General features: G+C 55.7%; 1 protein-coding gene across 7 annotated transcripts in view; it reads right to left on the reverse strand.

The window, feature by feature from the left end:
• CYRIB (CYFIP related Rac1 interactor B) overlaps positions 1-20,873 on the reverse strand; it is a 129,958-nt gene that overhangs the window by 101,589 nt on the left and 7,496 nt on the right. Inside the window, exon 1 of one of the 7 annotated variants that reach the window (XM_045861163.1) lies at positions 1,750-1,782. The exons of 4 other annotated variants lie outside the window; for them this stretch is intronic. The gene's annotated coding sequence lies outside the window, so the exon portion shown is untranslated. Of the gene's footprint in view, positions 1-1,749; positions 1,783-20,873 lie in introns of those variants that run through there. 2 more of the 7 variants (XM_045861156.1, XM_045861160.1) reach the window with 2 other exon arrangements.

Genomic DNA, 20,873 nt, shown 5'->3' on the forward strand with positions numbered 1-20,873 from the left:
TGCTGCCGGGACAGGAACTCTGGGCTCCAGGGTTCGCTCTCTTCCCCTTGCCCATCGCCTCCCCGCCTCCCCCAACACACCCCTTTCCCTCGCCCTCTCCCAGCCAGCGCCCTCTCCCAGCCAGCCGGAAGGCTCTGCGGGTCAGGGTTAAATCTCACTCAATAGTCTAAGGGTGCCCTGACCGGTGTGGCCTGGCGGGTTGGGCATCCTCCTGAAAAGCAAAAGGTTGCAGGTTCGATCCCCAGTCAGGGCACTTAGGAGACAACCGATCAATGTTTCTCTCCCTCTTTCTCCCTCCCTTCCCCTCTCTCTAAAAATAAATAAAATAAAATATTTGAAAAATAGACTAAGGGCTCTCATTTATAGAAACCCACCCTTTCTCAAGACGAGTCTGTGGGATCTTCTAAGAACACCGTTGGACACTCTACCCACGGGTGGTTTTTGTACACTTTGGAGCCTGACACACACAGGTTGCCACTTAAGAGCTGGGTGGCTTGGGACACATTTCAGTACCTGTCTGGGCTCAGTGTCCTCGGCTGTGAAATGGGGAGGATAGTATTTACAACTAAAGATGGTGAGAATTACGGAGAAGGGCCAGCAGAAAGTCCTAACAGGTGGCAGGTATTATTCAGGTGGTGGGCACCATCCTCATTACCTGTTCCACACCCCAGATTCTGGCCCACAAAAACCTCCAAGGGTTTTATGCTCTTGCCTTATTCGCCCCCGTCTGCCCCCACAGGCTCCCCTGGGCCAGCTGGCATGCCCCGGGGGACCAGAGGACTTGTGATGTGTCATCCCCACCCATCCCAGGGTCCCCCAGAAATAATTAACAAGAAGTGACTTCGCCTATTCCCCAGCACAGTCTTCTTTAATTGAAATCAAATATTTGCGCACTCCCCAAGGCCTATAAATCTGAATTGCTCTCAGGGAAAAGAGAGAAAAAAAAAACCCACTTAGGTGCAAAGATAGTGAGTGTGGGCGGAGGTGGCCCAGTCAAGCCTGGGAGGGACAACCCAGAACAACCGCACAGCTGAGAGCGTGGGGTTTCCAGAATGTTCTCCCCTGCGTCTCTGTGAAAGTCCCACTGAGCCTCACTCCAGGGTGTGAGAGAGGAGGGAGGAGGGAGGGGTGGCAGTGCGGCCCCACCCTGAACGCCTCCAGCCCAGCGGAAGTGTCTGGCTGCCCCCTCCCCAGCGTGGCTGTGGCAGGCGGTGAGATACCGAAACACCCAGACGGCTCCGGTCGGGCAGGAGCTGCTGTACTGTGCTTTCTCCCCACGTTGCCCTCCTCCAGCGCTCCCAGACCTCCCCCCCCCCACCCCCCGCTGGATCCCGCAAGGGCAGAGTTCACCTCCAGCACGGCGGAGCCTTCCCGAAAGTGCTCTGATGGGTGCCCAACGTTAAACCTTCTGACCATCACCTCTGGGCAGGGGTGAGGGGCATGAAAAATGCAAAGAAAATTCTGAGGGATTCAGAAGAGGGACAGGGATGCAAATGTTTGAGGAAGGAGAGAGAGGGAGGGGAGGAGAAAGGCGGACACCATCCACCCTCAGTGGGTTCATGAGAAGCTGCCGGCTGCTACCAGGCCCCGCTTCCTGCCCTGCCTGCCATGGCCTCTAACTTGGTGGCTCTGATGGCATCAGGGAGACGGGGTCCAGGCCCCAAGTTCACACACACAGAGCATCCGCTTCTCACTGTGGTGCCCTAGACTCCAGTCCCTCACCCTCCGCTCCGCACTGCCACTGGTTACCTTTGCCGGGGCACAAATCCTTCCGAGGCCCCACCTCCACACTGCGATGCGAGTTCCTTCAACACACCTCACAGAGCCACCTACGCCTCGCCCCGAGGGCCCAGGTTCTCCTGCACAGGAACCCTCTGGTTCAACCACATGGGTGAGACCGCTCCCAGCCCTGGATGCCAGCACGCCCCACCCCACCCCACAGGGATGGGCGGCGTTTTTACAGTCCCAGGTGACACCATAAACTCGGGAACAAATAGGCCCTTCCTGTTCTGTCACCCACACCTGTCCACTGAGTTCAAAGCCCCCCTCTTCATAGGGGTGATGTCATCCTTGAAAGAATCTCACAGACAAAGCCTCTTCCCCAGATGATTAATGAAGGCCATTCCAGGAGCTTCCTAATACCCACCCAGGACAGGAGGAGGCTCTGAGATAAGCCTTTGTTGTGTAAATTAAAGCGCTTTTTTTTCTGTTTTAATTAGAAAATGGCCACCTGCATAAATTTCATCCAAAACCACCGAAAACAGTCTACAGATAAATCTTCTCTTGCAGATAAACTGACAGCAGCTACGATCACAACGTGCCGAGGGTTCACTTCCAGGTAAGAGTTTAGAGGTCTGGTCAATCTTTCCATTTTACAGAAGTGGAAACTGAGATTCCGAGAAGTGAAATGACACCCCAGGGTCACACGGCCAAGAGGCAGAGGACCCAGGACACACACCAGATCTTCTGCTTTCTTCCCCCTGACCGTTTTAAATGCACACACCTGCATTTTAATGCAACTGCTTACAACCCTTAGCAGCCCACTGCAACATGACCGCCGCAGGGCAGCCCTGCAGGTCCTTTCTGCATTTCGTACTGCACCGCGCGGGGCATCCGCAGACGGGGCCTCTGCTTCCTGGCAGGGTGAAGGGCACTTCCAGGCCTTAGCCCTGCTGTGGTTTCTCCGCTGCCCGTGAACACGGCCAAGGCCGGTGCCTCTGACAGTGGTGGCTGCTGGTTACACAATGAGAGGCTGTTTCTGCTTCCTGACTCGGACCTCGGACCTCGGCGGCAGGGAGGGGTGGTTCTCAGGAGAAACGTCTGTCCTCTCCGGGACCCCACACGGTGCCGTGAGAACATTCACGTGACACGTGAGGTGCTGGTGTTTTGTTTGCATCTCATTTCATGTCTAAAGGAAGAGCATCTTGCAAGGTGAGGGTGACTTCAGGCACAGCCTGGAGTTTGAATCTCCAGGTGCAGCTCTTACTGTGTGGCCTTGGACACATTGCTTGGCCTCTCTGAGCCTCAATTTCTTCATCTTCAAAGGTGGTGGTCACACCATCTACGGAGGCAGGGGCTCAGTCCCGCGAGCTCACCGTCAGGGTTCGGCCACCCTGCTGGGTCAACTCTCCTCCAGGTCATCGCCTCGGAGGCCCCCTCCTGCCACCCACCAACGGCTCAACTCACAGCCACACTCCTCCAAGATGAGGCTCAGCCCAGCCAACGCTGTCCCATCCACACCTCCCCTGGTGCAGAGCCAGGTCCCAGGTGGCTGCCTGCCTTTGCTGGGGGCTGACCACCCCTTGGTCAGGTGCCCCCCAGGCCCTGTCAGCTCCAGGCTCCTCCTGCTCTGCACGCTGGTCGACAGGTGTGGTCTGGATGCCTGATGGCCAAGGTTCTGCTCAAAGGCCCCAAACCTCTGATAGTCACCCCGAAACAACTCACGGCTGTCCTCACGGGATCGCATGGATGAGAGTAATTCACTGACGTCCCTATGGCCCTGTCCCACCTGTTGTGACAGACAGACTACGTAATGCTTGCAAGATTCCTTCGCTGTAGGATCTCCGTCCAGAATGACGCTCACACCCTGCTGCTGACTGCTATCGCTGAGAGACTGTGAGCGGCCTACTGCCCACCGAGCCCGGTCAGAACGACCGGCTTTCCATCTGGGTGCCGTCCCCGTCCGCCACGACCCCCCCCCCCACAGCAGGGTCAAAGGGTCTCCCCAACCGACTCCCCTCCAGGTCAACATCTACTACAGACTAAACCCTGGTGCCTGCTCCCAGGCCCCTCCCCCGCCCAGTGAGCAAGCCTAGACTGGCTCAGACCAGGGGTCCGGGGAGCGGAACTCACAAGCAGAAGCTGGAAGCCAGGAGGCCAGGCGGTGGGCCAGTGCAGTGGCAGGCAGGACTGCTTGGGCGAAAGAGGAAGGGCATGGGGAGGAAGCCGGAGACTTGCCCCAGTGTCTCAGTGACCCAAACACTCTGCCTGCCTCCCTGTTTACCCCGAAAGGACCAACATCGGGTCTCACCCAATGCAAACCTGCACATTTTGGCAAGTGCCCACAACAAAGTTGGTGGAAGGAGAATGTAGGATGCATTAAGGCTCGTGGATGTGGAACGCCAACGACTATTTATTTATTGGGTTGTGGAGCTAATACGGGGGGCGGGGAGAGGGGGAGGGGTGCAGGAGAAGCTGCTGCAACCACTTAGTTCTTCAAAGCCCAGACAAAGAGGGCAGCTTTTCTTGTCTTCCTCACCTCCTGCCACAGCCAATTACAAGCCATGGAAACATCACCTTGAAAATGTTCTCCGGGTACGCACGTGCGGACACACGTGTGTGCACGCTCAGCCCCTGTTGCTGCCTGCGCTCCGGAGAGAATTAAGAGCCGGTGAAGAGGGAGCCCTCACGGACTGCGGGAGGGAATGGAAAAGAGGGCCGCCGCTTTGGAAAACCGCCTGGCCGTTTCTCAAACAGTTAAACACAAACCTCCGCACGACCCAGCAAATTCCACTCCTCCGAGCAGACCCAGGGGAAACGAAGACCCACGGGCACATGCAGACGTGCACGGGAAGGCTCACCGCAGCACTGCTCACGCTCGCCCCACACTGAAAGCACCCAAACGCCCGTCCGCTGGGGAGTGGAGGAACAGCGTGAGTAGCCGCGCTGTGGAGTCCAACTCCAGATCGGAAAGGACAGAGCACGGACGCCCTTGACAATGTGGATGAACCTCAGAACCGTTATGCTCAGTCAGGAAAGCCAGACACAAGACACCACGCATTATAGGATTCCACTTGTATGAAATGCCCCAAAGGCAAGTTTATAGACAAATTTATAGGGACAAAAAGTCGATGAGCGGTTACCTAAGGCCGAGCACAGCGAGTACCCATAAATGGACAGGAATGGACATCTTACTGGGGTGATGACAACAGTCTGAAACTGCATTAGGGGCATGGCTGCGCCACGCGGTGGAGGGACTAGAAGTCACTGAATTGTACACTGCAGAGGGGTGGACTGCAGGATACAAATAACACACTTTGCATTGGTTTCCTCTGGCTGCCAAAAAAGCGTACCACAGATGCCGCAGCTTAAACAACACGAAGCGTTAGCTCACCGTTCTGGGGGTCCGAAAACCCAGAACGGGTGTCACCGGGCTGAAACGAGGGTGCCTGCCGGCCCGCGCTCCCTGCAGAGGCTCGGGGGCGGCAGCACGTCGCGGCTGGTGGGCCCTTCCTCCACCTCCCAAGCCGGCGGGGTGGCATCTCCACACCCCTGAGTCTGACCGTCCGTTCCCATCAGCACACCTCCGTCCCCGGCTGTGACGCTCCCCGGTCCCTTTCACGAAGAGCCTTGTGATGACAACGACCCAATAGGATCCTCCTATTTCCAGCTCAAGATGCTTAACTCGGTCACACCTGCAAGGCCTCTTCTGCCATGGAAAGTCATGTATTCACAGGTTCCAAGGACTAGGGGGAGGACGTCTTTGGCGGGCTATTCTCCTGTCGACCAGAGGCCTCCATCAGACTGGTAAAAAGAAGAAGAAGTCGTGCCCGGACTGGTGTGGCTCAGTGAGCTGGGCTTCGTCCCTCGTACCAAAAGGTCACCGGTTCCATTCCTGGTCAGGGCCCGTTGCTGGGTTGGGGGCGTGCAAAAAAGGCAACCCACTGATGTTTCTCTCACACATCCATGTTTCTCTCCCTCTCTTTCTCCCTCCCTTCCCCTTTCTCTAAAAACAAACAAAATCTTTTAAAATTAAAAAAAGCAATTCGCCAGTGTAGGGTATGGCCACCAGGTCGGACGTGACCTGTCTGGAACCCCCACCGCAGCAACCCGCAGGGGCCCTGCCCCGGGACACCCCATGCAGCATAAATGAACGGAAAGGTCCTCATTTTGGCTTCAAAACCTAGGAGGGAATGGGACAAGAGAACGGCAAATCCTGGCAAGAAGACCAGGATAATCAGTCAAGTTGAAGACAGGAGAGGGGGTGGGGCAGAACAAGAGAAATGCTTTTAGTTTTTACTGACGTGACTACGTCAATTCCGAGGAAAAAATGTCGTGCCCACACGGCTCGAGGTCTCTCGGTGTCCCGAGATTTCCATCGCATTGATTATTTTAAAAGAACCCAAATGGAGTCAGTTCCCAGACGATCTCTGATGCTGGCAAGCACCTAAATCGATACGTGAGGAGCCACGGGGAGCCACTCCCCAGCAGGCACCAGGGCCAGGCTGCCCTCACGGAGGTCAGGAGAGAACGGACTCCCTTCCGCTCCAGCAGCAGCCCTCTGCCCTCCCGCTGACCACTCCCTGTGGCAGCTGCCCAGAGCGCCCCGCCCCTCAGCCTGGCCCTCGCCAGGTGTAGGGCCCTCCAAGCAGATGGGAAAGGTGTTTTCTTCTGTCTCTTCCATGAGTCTGTGTCCTCCCTAGTGGTTAGCACAGTGTGGGCACAAAGTAGGTGTTCAGTGGACACTTGCATGGACAGGTACATGCATCTCCTGCATGTGCATGTTTTATGCATATAAATAGGTTTTTATGTGTAGCATACAGTTGGTATTCATGGAATGCTTGTTTCCATACACATGTACAGAACATTTTTTATATACAGAACATACATGTTCAGTAAATGATTGTTCCATATATATATTGTGTGTATGTAATTCATATACGTACATATTAATGAATGAATAGGTGCAGAACATATGGTTTAGAGGCGGAACAGGCTGCGGAGCTGAAATGGAACCCCAGGAGGGCAAACATTACCCCTCAGTCACCCTCCACTGCATCCCTAAGCCTGAGCACAGTGCCTGCTTGGCATGTAGTGCGTGCGCAGTAAACACCGGTTGACCAGATGAAGGGCCAGCCTACTTTCATTCAGTGAGCTTTTACTGAGCAAGTACTTAACCCAGTACCCAGCCTGCGCTTTCTGGATGGTGGGGGCACCTAGGAAATGGGAGTGCAAACCACACACACAACATACTAACCAAGGGAGGGCTGTGAAGGGAAGGAGCAGGGTGCCTAGGGAGTAGAGGGGGATGTTCAAGAAAGACTGAAACTGACAAAGGAAGTGTCTTGCAAAGACCCAGGGACACAGCATCAGACAGAGGGAACAGCATGCGCCAAGGGTGGAACAGAAAAGAGGGGGCTGCGGCCAGGGAGGAAGGGCAAAGAGGCCACAGGGAGCTCAGAGGAAGGCAGGGGCTGGGTCCTCAGGACCCGGGGTTTTGTTCAGTTCTTAAATGACAATAGGAAGCCTTTGAGGGCTTTAAGCTGAAGGACGGTCAGGTCTGATTTCCATTTTCAAAAGATCTGGGGCATTACAAAGAATGAATTGGAGGGGGTGAAACGTGCCCCCCAATACCACCACCACCTTGGCTCCTTGTCAGAGAGGGAGACGCGACTCTACTGGCCGCCCCTGAATCACACTCAGAAAGGCCCACATGACTCAGCCATCCTGGATTCACTCCACTTTCAGACTTTTAATGAGCACCTAGTAGGTCCCAGGCGCTGTGATAAATACTGGAGACACTGAGGGGACACAGGCCCTGTCCACCAGGAACCCAAAATCTCGGCAAGAGCAGCCAGCGTCGCACAGACTGGAAGCACTGAGCTCGGACCCACACTTCTGATGGGGAGGGGCAGAGACTCAGGGCTCTGCGTCAGCACAGAGTCCTTCCTTCCTCCCCCTCCATCAGATCGTTTATGCCCCGCTTCCTTCCCAAAGGGCATTGAGTAGTGTGCAGCAACAGCAGAGGATCGATGAGGATGATACAGAAGGCAAAAAACCTAACAGTGGAAACAAAGCAAATACACTGAACCTAAGGGCTGCTGCTAGCAGCTGTGCTTAAGCATAACCCTGGCTCTGAGCTTCCTGGCAGCTGGGGCAGAAAGGGATACAGGATAAGGAGGAAAACGGAGGAAAAACAACCTTTCCTCTATGTGGCTGCCGCTACATTTTAAAAATAAGAAATGGGCTCTAAAAAAAAAACAAACCCGGGGCGGGCAAGGAAGAGGGTCCTTGGGTACAGGCACCCCCTCGTTCATCTTGCTCATTACAGAACTCAACTTCTTCCCTTAAAAATGTGTTCCTCCTCTGGTTCTACTAGTGACCAAGCTAGAAATGGGCATTTCTTGATCATCTTTCTTACTTCCTCCCTCCCTATCAACCTCACACACATTAAATGAGTCACAAGTCCTAAAAATGCCATCCCCCAAACAGTTCTCGAATCTACTCTCTCGTTCCAATGCCCAGCACCACTGCCTAACAACCGGCGACCCTGTCCCAGACAACCTCCTAAAGGGGTTCCTCCCTCCAGGCTGGCTCTGCTCCAGCATGTCAGCAGAGGGAGCATTCTGGAGATTGTGAGTCTGGCTGCATCGCTCTTCTGCGTGCAGTCCTCTCCTGAGTGGACTCATTCTACCCTCTCCCAACAGAAAATGGCCACAGGCTTGAGCAAGCCTGAACACATCATCCCTTAGGGTGGCCCCTGGGTGGCATAAGGCAGAGGGTTCCAGTGGTCTTAATCGCTTTGTCACAGGGAGCAGTTCAAGGAGGCAGGGACCCAGGCCTCAGCCAAACAGCACACAGGCCGCAGGGACGGGCTCCCAGGCATGCACATGACCTAAGGTGGTCCAATAAAAACGGCGGGGGGAGAGAAGGGGATGTGAAAGCTGGAGCTGGTGCAGCCATGTTACCACCATGAGGAAGGTAGCCTGGGAACAAAGCTCACACAAGGGAGGGCAGAGCTGACAGAACAGCAGAGAGCGAGCCAGGGCCCAGATCAAACCCCACCTCAAGCCCGGCCTACCCAAACCCATTTCAGTTACACGTGTTCGTGAATCCCCTTTCCTAGCTGATCTGGCTTGAGCTAGCTGCGTTTCCTGTTTTCAGCAACCAGAAGTACATGTATTCACCATAATCTCAACATAAAGTATAGGCCCCTTAGTGTGTAGAACAGGGATCGGCAAACTACCACTCACAAGCTAAATCAGGCCTCCCACCTGTTTTTGTCAATAAAGTTTTATTGGAACACAGCCGTGCCCACTCATTTATGGATTGTCTGTGGCAGAGGAAAGCCTGCAAAGCCTAAAAAGTTGCCATCTGGTTCTTTACAGAAAACATTTCCTGACCCCTCCCATACAGGTCACCCACATTTTGGCATCTGCCTTCCCTTCCGGACTGACCACCCACCACCTTCTGCCTTCCCACCTGCTACAACACCTGTCACCGGACTGCCATTTGGCATCACTAGCTCCCTGCAACCTACTAACCTCAGCTCAGATGTCGCCTCTCCTCGGCGGGTCCCCCGGCAGGACCAGGAGTCCCCTGTGCAAACACAGCAGCTTCCCCCGGCCCTACTGTCTCACCGTCCTGGGCAGAACTACGCAACGTGCGCTTGTCTCCGCCTCGGGACTCTAAGCCCCCAACCTGCCTGGATTGGGGTTCCTTCGCCTGGTGTCCCCATGCTGAGCACAGTGCCTCACACACAGTCGGCAGCCCGATGCTTACAGACCGGAACTGCAGCAGACTGGCTCTGCAGGGACTGAGATCAGGTTGGGTGGTGGGGCCCCCAAAGCAAGCTCACCCACTCGCCTTGTGGCCAAGGTCCATCCCAGGGACGGCAGCCTCGCTCTGGCCTTGGCCACACACGTGAGTCAGAGTTACTGATCACAGACGGCAGAAGTCAGCGGTGACGATGATGGGAAGCCCACAGAATCAATACATGGGCTGGAGGAGCATGCTGGGATAAAGGACCATGGGAGAGAGCTGTGGCCAAGGCCACGGGACATCTGTTTAGGACACTCGCCATCACCAAGGGGCTTTCCACTCTAAGGACCCGTGACTGCCCCTGTGTCACTGTGGCACTCGGCCCAGAACCTACGCCATGTGGCCACACTGAGGCCATACGCCGGTGCCCGTGCAGCTGGGGGGGGCGGAGAAAGAAGGTCTGGTCCACTTTGGTCTCCACATTGGGAGGCAGAGCTCTGCCTTGCACACTGGGAGTTCCCCAGGACAGTGGGTAGGATGCTGAGCACCCCAAAATGCAGAAAGCGCCCATGAGACACATCCACTCACCAAGCAGCAGCAGGAAGGGCCGTCTCGCCGTCGCCGGCCCCACAGAGAGGACTCGGAGGCTCCAGGCGCGTCTGCAGAGCCTCGCGGCCAAGCGTGCACACAGGAAGTGTTTCTCCATCTCCCACCACAGAGAGCAAGTGTCAAGCAGAATTTCAAGCCTCTGCTATTGCAAAACATCTAACATAGTAGCGAAAGCTTGTTTCCAGAAACAGTCTTCTCCCCCTGCCCCGTAGTAAAGACATTAGGCTCCAGCTAGCTGTGTTCTGGATAACTTTATTGCCACCATATGAAATTCGTTCGTTTGTTCATTCATTCATTCATTCTGCAAACTGTCCCAAGACCCAGATAGGCCAGGTCCTGGGCTGGGTGTTGGGGCACAGAGACGCATCTGTCATCATCCCTGACTTCCTGAAATTCAGCTGAGTTTCACTTTGGGGAGGACAGTTGTAGCAGAGGGTTAGAGGTTAGTGGTGTGAATATCTGTGCTTCCGACCTTTTTTACCATGTTCTGGGTCTCAGACACACACGCACAGACACACACAGGGAGCTCTCTACCCCCTCCGTCGGCCACCAGGCCCAGGACTTCGGTCCAGACGACGAGGGGTGCATGTCCAAATCTGGGTCGGATCAGGAAGGGCTGCTGGCTACCGAGCTGGCTAATAAAACGTCCAGCTTCGGCAGTCTGCTTCCCTGAGTGGGCTGGGACAAGAGGTGGAGGCAGACACTGTCACCCACTCGGCTGTGGACCAGGGCAGGCTCCAGCCCTTGGCTCCAGCCCTTGGCAACAGCTGGTCCTCAGGAAATTGGGCGATAAAGTTCATTGCAGGGGCTCCTGCTCCACCCTCCCCAAATCCCAATACCAACACGTGCCGTTTGCACCACACTTTCCGGTTTATTAAACACATGGACATACATTCGCTCATTCATTCACTGAACACCTGTTACGTGGGAGGCACTTTGCTCAGAGGCAGGAATCTAATAAAACACAGCCCCTGCCCTTTTGGATGCCACTTCCTCCAGGAAGCCCTCCTTGATCTCTCTGGATGGGGTGGGTCTGCGGTCCCCACCTCCCTCACGGACCCACAGTACGTCAGGCTTCCCTGTGTCCCAGCCCCCTGTGTCATCACTGCCTGTCTGTCAACCTCAACCCCACCTCCCTGAGATGGAGAAGGGGCTCATCTGTCTCACACGCCACTGTATCCCCAGGGCCTGGCATACAGGGGGAGCAGAACAGACATCTCAAGTACGAATGGGAACACCTGGAAAGACGGGAGCCATCTGGAGCCAAAGCCAAGGGGACTGGGCAGGTAAGACTCTTAGGGTGAGAAGCTGGCATGACCATCCCCCTCAGCATCCAGACCCTCAGAGACCTCGGGTGACTTGTCCAGGACATTCTTGCCAATAAAAGTAGCTGGGCCTCTTATGCCACTCCCCTCTTACCAATTTCGGTCCCCACCCGACACACCGGCCATAGTCTGGCCCTCCCTCTCCTATGGGCCCCGAGTGCCACCTGCCTTCCCGTGCACAGCTTACTGTGGGGGCCTAATGTGATCTGGACCCTCCCCCAGGGGACCTTTGCATGAGATATGGTGAAGACAGAAGCCTGTGATTAAAACAAACAGTGGGTTCCTGACCACGGAATGTCGGTAGTTATTTATCCATCAGACTAGGAGCACCTACGGGACACTCCCTTTTAGGGGCAACCAGGAGTGAACGCAGGTACAAATCACGGCCTTCTTAGGTCCGATCCAGAAGCAGTGCTACGAAAAGGTAGTGTCCCTTTGGTGGGTGGGCGGATGGATAAATGAGCTGCAGAAAAGGCGGTGTCCCCATGGTGAGCGAACGAATGAATGAGTGAGTGAAGAAATGAAGGAATGAATGAATGAAATGCTGGCAAAGTCAAGTGCTCCACTGCAGGTTAAGACGTGACCCCGCTGACTCAAGATACATGGTCCGTTGGGAGGGGGGGAAGACCATCTGATTCCCCACCCCCAGGTCACTCCGTTAGCTCTCAGGGGGTCCCTGCCTTCACTTCTTCTCCTTTCAACATGCACAGTGCATGAGAGACAGAAGGAATGAGCCCCGTTTACTGGCTGTTGCCGGCTTCCTAATTAAAGACAAGGATTTGTGTTTACTCAGCGTCTATAAACACAGACCCCAAAAAAAGTGTTTAAGAGAAAGCAGATGAACTGCGGGCAAGGACCGGCTCATAAAATCAGGGGGAAACGCTGGGAGTTCTCAACCATGACTGTGATTAAACAAACGTGCAGAGGGCCGAGCACAGGAATGCGTGCCGGGCCTGGGTTCCCAGGGCACAGTGTAAACCTTCACTTCCTGCAGAATTAATTGGTCCCCGGTGAGAGATCGTGCGAAGTTCCTCTGGACCGTGCAGCTAATGCGGTTTTCCCTCCTTGCTCCTGCCACCGGCTTCTCGTGTAGCTTGTCAAGGCTGCACGTGAAAGGCCCATGGACGTGCGGATTGGCTGGGAACAGCCTCCGGAGGAAGAACGCAGGCTCGAATGGAGAGCGGCACCTGATGAAATGTCAGAAGCCGGGGCTGACCCCTTCTGGAACATTCACTGTCATCCCACCTGGCAGGGCCTCGGTCTCCTCACCTGGCCATTGCAGGAATCACTGGCCAAGGTCCTCTCCAATGACTGAACCACGTTTATCCTCAGTCCAGGCAGGAACCTGGCTGCGTGTAGAGAAGTACCTCTCTTTTGAAACATGGTCGAGAGTCTGGCCTGAATTGGACCATGAATGGCAAAGACAATGAGGAGCCCCAAGGGACCCCCAGGCGGCCCCAGGAAGAGAATGACTTCCCAGAGATCAAAGGGGAAAAGGAGGGGCGAGGCCCGGGGCCAGCCCTAATGAAACCCTAATGAACAAGTTTCCACAACTAGAGACAACAATGGGAGGGTAAGCAGTGAGGCCCACAAAACAGTCGATGTCTTTGATTAAGTGCTGATGAAATTCCCCATCACTGCTTTAATCTGGCTCCCCTGGGGAGTTTCATTGGCTTCGCAAGACATTTTCAAAGAAAACCATCCTGAATATACATTATTCCCTAAGCCACTACACAGAGATTGGCCCTCCTGCCTCCGCCCCTCTTCCCTCTCCGGAGCAGGCAGCCGGTTCCCAGATGAGTCTGGAACGTCAGACAATGGCGGCAACCTGGGCTCTCTCCAGAAAAGATGCTCCCCTCCTCACCCGCGTGGGCACCCTGCAGGTCCCACTCCTTGATCAGAGGCTCAGTTTACCAAGGGCTTTCTGCACCCGAGGCTGAACCCAATCTCCTTGGGCTGGGACGGGTCTCACAATGCTGAGGTCCCAGTAAAGATCAAAGAGCTCCCTGGAAACTGACTGGGTTTTACTGCCAGAGTGGAGTCTAGCCTGGGTCTACTCCAGGCGGACCCAGATTCTGAACCCTCTGAGTATAAATGATCAAGAGCAAAACACACCAAAGGACTGCTCCAAAACAGAACTGATCTGCCCACTCACACCTTGTAGTTCCTTGAATGCTGGCCTCCCTATTTTTTTTTTTGCACATTCTGTTCCCTTTGTCTCGAATGCTGTTCCCAGCACTGGCCTTCAAAGTCAGTTGTAACTGTCACCTTCTCTACAAAGCCTTCCCCCAGTGCCTCCAAGCAGAGTTCAGTTCAACGTGTCCTGAGTACATGAGCCCGGCCAAGCCCAGAGGAATAATGTCCACATCCTGCGGGAGACCCTCCAGCCTGGTGTCTCCAAACAACCTCTTGCTCGCAACTCTATTTTTTATTAAAGTTTTACTGTGCAAGATGTAAAATGTACAAAAAGTGTATAAAGAATAACATAGCCACCTCTTATACTCACCACCCAGGTGAAGGCATGAAACATAGCGAATACCCCACCTAATCCTACCCTTCTCCCCAGTGCCCCGGAGGTAATAAGCACTACCCTCGGATTTGGTACTTACTGCTTGCCGCCCTGCATTTCTTCCTGTTTTGACTACATCTGATTGCACTCCCATAAGCAACGCATACATCACCGGTTTGCACATGTTAAAGCTGTCATAACCGGAGCACTTTGTGTGTTAATGCGATGGTCTGTGTTCATGTCCATTGCCTCCGCAGGGCATGCCCCTCTGTGAGCTGGGCCACTTCCTGCGGATCTCCCTGTCAGGTGGGGGGGGGGGGGGCACCTACCCCAAACCCTGGCACACAGCCCATGCTTACTGCACGCTTGTAGACAATGGGGGAGAGCACATGCAGGGCAGGGTTTTCACCCACTGGGCCCGAAAAGGGAGTGGGGAGAGGGGTGCAGAAGGTTTCCCCGGTGGGGCCTACCTGTAGCACGGCCTTCAGAAGGCCTCCCACTCCGAGTGGGAAGGTGCCCGGGACCCGGGGAGGACCCCGCCCGGGGCCGAGCGGGCTGACGGGAAGGGCACTGGGCACCGTTGACGCTGAGGAACGGAGAGTGCAGGATGCGCCCGGCTCCCAGGAGGGGCTCCCAGGAGGGGCTCTGGTCGGGTCTGGTGGATGAGTAGGCGCCTCTGCCGATAAGGGAGTGCAGAGGCGGGAACCAGAAAGTGCAGCTGGTCCACGGGAGACCCACTGTGGGGACCACCTAACAGAAAGTGAAAGTCCTCTCTCAGTGTGTGTGTGGGGGGGGTGGGCAATGTCTTCTTTCCCTCAGCCCCAGCTCCCACGGCAGAAGCCTCTTTTTTTTTTTTTAAATTGGCTCTGGGGCTTTTAACTCTGTCTGAGCCATCTTTTTATAATTTGTCTTTTCTTTTTTTTTTAAATTTTATTTATTTATTTTCAGAGAGGGAAGGGAGGGAGAGGAAGGGGGAGAGAGAGACAGAGAGAGAGAGAGAAAACATCAATGTGTGGTTGCTGGGGGTTCTGGCCTGCAACCCAGGAATGCACCCTGGCTGGGAATCGAACCTGGGACACTTTGGTTCCCAGCCCGCGCTCAATCCACTGAGCTACGCCAGCCAGGGCTAGAAGCTTCTAAATAAGAAGCCCAGGCGGCTTCCAGGGTCCAGGGTCTTTGGGGGGGAGACCCGGTGAGTATCATCCAAATGAGCAGGGTGGGGAGAGGGGACAGTTTATGTGGCCCCCCCATAGGAGAACAGGCAAACTCAGACAGCAGGGAATAAAGGAGGGGGTGGGGCCTCAGGAAACGCTCTTTTCGTGAATTAGCCTGAGTCTTAGCCTGAATAGCATCTGCCCACCAGGTGGAGGTTAAAAAGAGCCGGCGCTAAGCGAATACGCCCCACCTCTAGCCCCAACCCGCTGTGCAGCCTTGGGCAAATCACTCAGCCTCTCTGGGCTTCCATTTTCCAGGAGAAAAAAGGATCCACTCCTTCTACACACGCTGGGAGCAAGGCCACTGTGGGCCTGACCTGTGGACCTAAAACAAAGCAGCCCCTGGGCTGGGGGATGTTTCCTGGGCTGGTCACAGTGCAAACACACAGCCGTCTACAGATGTAAGGTGTTGTTATTCGACTTTGCTTTCTATCATATAAGCCCCTTAGTGGCTTTTTTTCTTCCTCTTCTTCTTCTTCTTCTTTTTTTAAAGATTCAAGACATAGGGCTGGGTCAGTGCTAAGTAAAATGGAGAGCCAGGAAGCTCATCTTTAATTCAACGCTGACCAGGATCAGCTCAGCTCAAACCTGCCAAAACGCTTTCTTCCCTTCTCCCCGCACCTCTATTCATAGACGGCTGTTCCTCGAGTTCGCTCTCAATGATTCACTCCCACGGAGGCATTGTCTCCGACTCTGAGAAAGGCCCGGGGGAGGGAGACAGGCAGGCAGGGAGGCAGGGGAGGATGGGAGGAGAGGCAGGGAGGAAAGGGGGCACCTGAGAAAGGGGCAGACCTAGAAAAGATGCCCCCCTGCCTCCGGGCAGGAGGTGCAGAGGGGTCTGGACCCTCAGGGCGTGGTCACTGGGGGACAGACACGTTCATCACCCGGGGCCTCTCACACGCCCAACCTCATCCTCTTCGCGCCCGAGGAAGGGAGTCTCGGGGAAGTGAAGCGACTTCCTCAGAGCAGATGGCAGAGCGGGTTACACACTGCGGGGGCGCGGCAGTGGGCCCCCGCAGCCCTGGGAGCAGATGACACCCACGCCCGCAGGCAATTAAAACCCCAGAGTCTCCTTTTACCAGCCCTGCTTCGCTCCCCAGGGGCCGCCAGCGAGGATCTGCTGAGCTGAGCGAGGTCTCCCGCGAGGCGGTGCTGCGGAGGAGGGTTCGATGACAGGGCGCCTGGCGTGGGAACCCTCTGCCATCAGCAGCTTTCTCGCTTCGCGTTCTGGTCCTTCGTTTTCTTGCCCTGGCCCCCCGAAACGACGAGGCCGAGGACCGGGCATGACTCAGCAGGGTCAGCCCGGGGGGGCTGCCGGGCAAGGAGCTGGAGCACCGTCCCTCCCTTCACCAGCCAGAACCCAGGACCGTCTGATTCACCCGCGGGCCCTCTGGAAGGCGCTCAGGAGCACGCAGCCCAGACACTGGGCAGGAGGGCAGCACGGGAGGGAACGGGGAGGACGGGGTAGCTTCCGGACACTCCACAAACGCCTGTTTGAGATGCTAAAAGTGTGTTCCTCTTTCGGATCTAATCATAGAAACACACACACATATATATATATATATATATACACGTGTCCAAATTACGAATCCTGGCAGCCGATATTGTTTGAAACATGGCAATTTCCACTTCCACGCAAGGCAGAGAATGAGTTCACGCCCGCACTCATCCAAGGTATGGCTGGCACCCACGCACTCAGCCCCTTTCAGGCCTTTGTGCCTTCCTCCTTCAGGCGCCGCTGAGGAGCTCTGACTCACAGCCTCTCCAACCTGCAGGCGAAGGGGCCAAGTGAGCTACATGGGCTGCACAGAGCTCGACAGAAAGCGGCACTTCAGACACCGCAGCGGCTGTCTGGGAATCGGCACTCCCTTCCGCGGCTCGAGATCGATCGGCCACCTGCCCGGACGCCCCCGTCTGCACGCACTTCTCGCCCCCCGCCCCCCGCCCCGTGCTCCACCCCGGAGCACAGGCACAGGCCTCTGGAAAGGGGTGACACTCCTCCGGAGAGACCAAGTGCACCCCTCTCCCTGAATGTGCAGGACAGGGCAGACCCAAGTGCTGTGGACCTAAGCTTGCCTGTCTTCGACTGGGGACAGGATGGCAGCTCCCCCCACGGACCTGGAAGTCCACCTCTGCTTGGACACGGACCTAAGCGATGCTGCCCGGGCAGAAGACGCTTTGGTCCAGCTGCCGGTCAGTAGCTGTCACTCATCCTGCCTTCCCCGAGAATAACGTCCATGCAACTAGAAGAGAGTTGCCGGTATTGTGGTCTCTTTAGATGCCCTTCGCCCCACCAGCTGCAGCCTGGGAGGGAGCACTGGAGTCTAGAAAAGTCACGTGACCTCTCTGGACCCCAGGTTATCTTGTTTATCCAATGGTGACAATTTCTTCCCACGGGCGTAGGAGGCTCTGACCCCTGCCAGCTCTTCTATGTTAAGCATTGCTAGCTATGGTACGCGCCCCGACCGGAGGGCCAAACCTGCAACCCCGGCATGTGCCCTGACCAGGAATCGAACCCTCGACCTTTTGCTTTGTGGGACGACTCCTAGCCAACTGAGCCGTACTGGTCAGGGCAGGCCTGTTGGCGTCTTAACCTCGGGAATGCCTGGGCTGAAGTTTCAGTCAGTCTGATCCGTTCTGTTGCCTACCATTTACGAAGTGGTCTAAACTTGCGTTTGGTTCAATCCCTGGAAACACTGGTGCTCCAGGTTTCTTAGAAGAGGAGAGAAGATGGGAGGAAAGGTAACAGAAAATGTGCCAAAGAGAGAGAGTCATCCCGTTCGGAACGCCGTACCAGGACCTCTGACACCGTTTCGGTCTGTGTTTCCTTCCAAGCTCTTTCCCTATAAATGACGGCTTTCCTCGGCTTCCTCCCAGCCTCCTTGGCTCTCGCGCTGAGTGACCGCTGTGTGGCCGATTCGAGAATTTGGGCACTGTCAGACGCTTCGGTTATTTTCCATTTCTTTTATCACTGTGAAAAGAACCAAGCTGAACATCTCTTTGTTTTCTATTGTTTCCTTAGGGAAGCTCCCCAGAAATGGGTTCGCTGGGTCAACAGTTACAACTATCTTCAGGGCTCCCCCTGGCTGGTGTGGCTCAATGGGTTGAGCGCCAGCCTGTGAACCGAAAGGTTGCTGGTTCAAATCCCTGTCAGGGTACAAGCCTGGGTTGCTGGCTGGGCCCCTGGTGGGGGTGTGCTTGTACATCGATGTTTCTTTCCTTCTTTCTCCCTCCCTTCCCCCCTCTCTAAAAATAAATAAAATTCTTTTAAAAACCAAGTATCTTCTAGGCTCTTGACATACATTGTCCCAGGTGCCCAGACGGGCCTTTGGAGGACCCCACTGGCCACCAGCACGAAGATGCAGGCGCCTTCATGGGGTGACGCCTTTCACAGGCATCACGGGCTGGGGACAAGGGCCCCCACTGGGCTTTCTCTGACGAGAGCACCTATGGAACATTCTGGACTCTGCACATCAGCACTGCCAAGTCTCCCTGCTGAGCGGCAGCCCTGTGCCACCCAGGAGAGTCAGCTCCATGCAGGACGCCAGTGCCTCCATGCTCCCGCCCCCACACTATTTCACGGGATCCAGAGCAAAAGATCGGGTTTCCTTTCTTTCGGTTTTAAGTGTCCAAGGTCTTGAGCCAAAGGTCAGTTTATCTGGAGAGAGGCATTTTCCAACCACACTCCGGGTCATGATCGTGGGGGGCCGGGGGACCTGGGGAAAGGGCGCACGGGGCCACTCCAGAGGTCAGACCTCGTTTATTCCTCATTCACTGCTGCTGCCGGCGTCAAGGCAGAAGTATGCAAATGCCGTCTTTCTACACTTCCCCTGCGTTTCACCACCAAAACTTTGAGAAACACTGCTTGGGAAAGAGACGGTTCCACTTGAGGCCGGGCCCCAGGGAGGCAGGGTCCCCCCCCAGGCTGGGGTCCCCCTGGGGGCCCAGGAGCAGCCCCTTTCGGACCGACCCCGGGAAGGGGCATTCCGCCACAGGAGCAAGGTCAGTCGGAATGGTCCTCAGTAAATCCTGAAGTTGTCACTGAAGAGTCTGGCCTCACTGGGCCGAGAGAGGCCCAGAGAGGCTGCGTCCTTCCCATGCACTGGGTCTCCCAGACTGGACAGCTGGGGCACCCCCCCCGGCCCGCCACACACACATGGTCCTCTCCAACAGCAACCACACTCAAGCAGCAAAGACCCAGGAATAACTACACACACATGTAACACACGTGGCCCAGCACTGGGGCAGGACGGCCGCCCGCACACCCTGAACACGTCCCCGAGGCGTCCCAACACGCACTGGAACGGCCGGGCTGCTCGCCAAACTCAGCCACTTCAATGATCCTCAAAGGGCCAAACGCCTTTTTTTTTTACTTAAAAAAGAAAAAACACAACCTTAACTAAATGGACAAACGTATTTGTCGGTTGTACCTATCTGTACTTGTTTCACGTGGGGCGTCCTGTACTTTGCTGTGTATTGTGCACTGCTGTGCATGCCGCACTTTTACACACGCACACAACCGTCACTGTGCAAACACTCCTCAAGGGCAAGCTCAAGGGCAAGCCCGGACACTGTCCAGAGTTCCTTTCCCGACACACGTCTGTCTACCGCACTGACTCCCAGACCCCACAGTGCGATGTGCAAGGCCTCTCCTCCTCTGGTGCTTTCGGATCTTGAGGAATGTGACCACCTACTAGGTACTGGCAGAAAATCGGTCTCGGATCAGAACGGGAAACCAGGCCTCCCGGGTTGGGGAGCTCCAGGTCAGAGCCCTGCACTTCACCACCTGCCTCCCAGGCCAGGCCATCTGGTCACAGAAGCGGCCCCTCCCCCTCAGCGGGGGCTCCCGCCTCCCTGGCCTGGTCCCTCCTTCTTTCAGCAGCGAACCTGTGGGACTCTGGCAACTCGCTGCACCTCTCTGGGCTCCCACGGGCTGGCTGGACAGGCTCCCGCCTGGGACGAGAATCGACTTCCCAAGAGAGGGATTCCTGGAGGAGGGTGCCCCGTGTTGAGATGCAGATACCCTGGCACTCGGGATGGGTGGTCCCCCGGTCAGCACCCTCCAGCTGGGAGATGCTGCCCCTCTGACCACTCATCCAGCCCACGCTCACACCTTCCCTTTCCTGGGCGGGCCACGGGTGAAGAAGGCTGGGGAGGACGGGACTGGGCGATCCTCAGTGTCCTGTCCATCTCAGACCCACCGCCCGGAGTCAGAAAGAGACCGGCAGGGGACGGCCATCCCTGGCGGTTTCTCCAGTCGGACTCCTCTCACTGGAGGGCACTGGCTACAGGTGTGGGTGCTTGACCCTCCCACCCCAGCTGTGAGTCAGGTGACAGGAAGACTGGGGGAATGCGTGCATGGAATGTTCTGGCAGGTTCAGATACTGCAAATGGGTGGAGCGCTGCGAGTGAGGTCCCGATGCCGCGCATCTAACTCACTCTCTCAAGTCTACGAGGGCCCTAATCCAAGCTCAGGGATTTTCCTTTCAAAGTCAACCCCCCCAAAGCTCGAGCCCTCAGCACCCCTCTTTCCCCCACACCTTGCCCCCGTGAGGGTGTGGACTGACACAGAGGACGCCACGCGTCCCAACACCAAACGCACGGGCACATATTAATAGCACGTGTCACTTTCACACTGAATTTACCCAAAACCTCACCATTGAAACTAGTCCAAGTAATCGACCTGCAAGAATAACTTACAAAATCTGAATTTCCCTGGCGGGCAGGCTCACAGAA

Source organism: Phyllostomus hastatus, unplaced genomic scaffold, assembly GCF_019186645.2.
Source record: "Phyllostomus hastatus isolate PE091 unplaced genomic scaffold, TTU_PhHast_1.1 phas_scaffold_21, whole genome shotgun sequence".
Classification (NCBI taxonomy): Eukaryota; Metazoa; Chordata; class Mammalia; order Chiroptera; family Phyllostomidae; genus Phyllostomus; species Phyllostomus hastatus.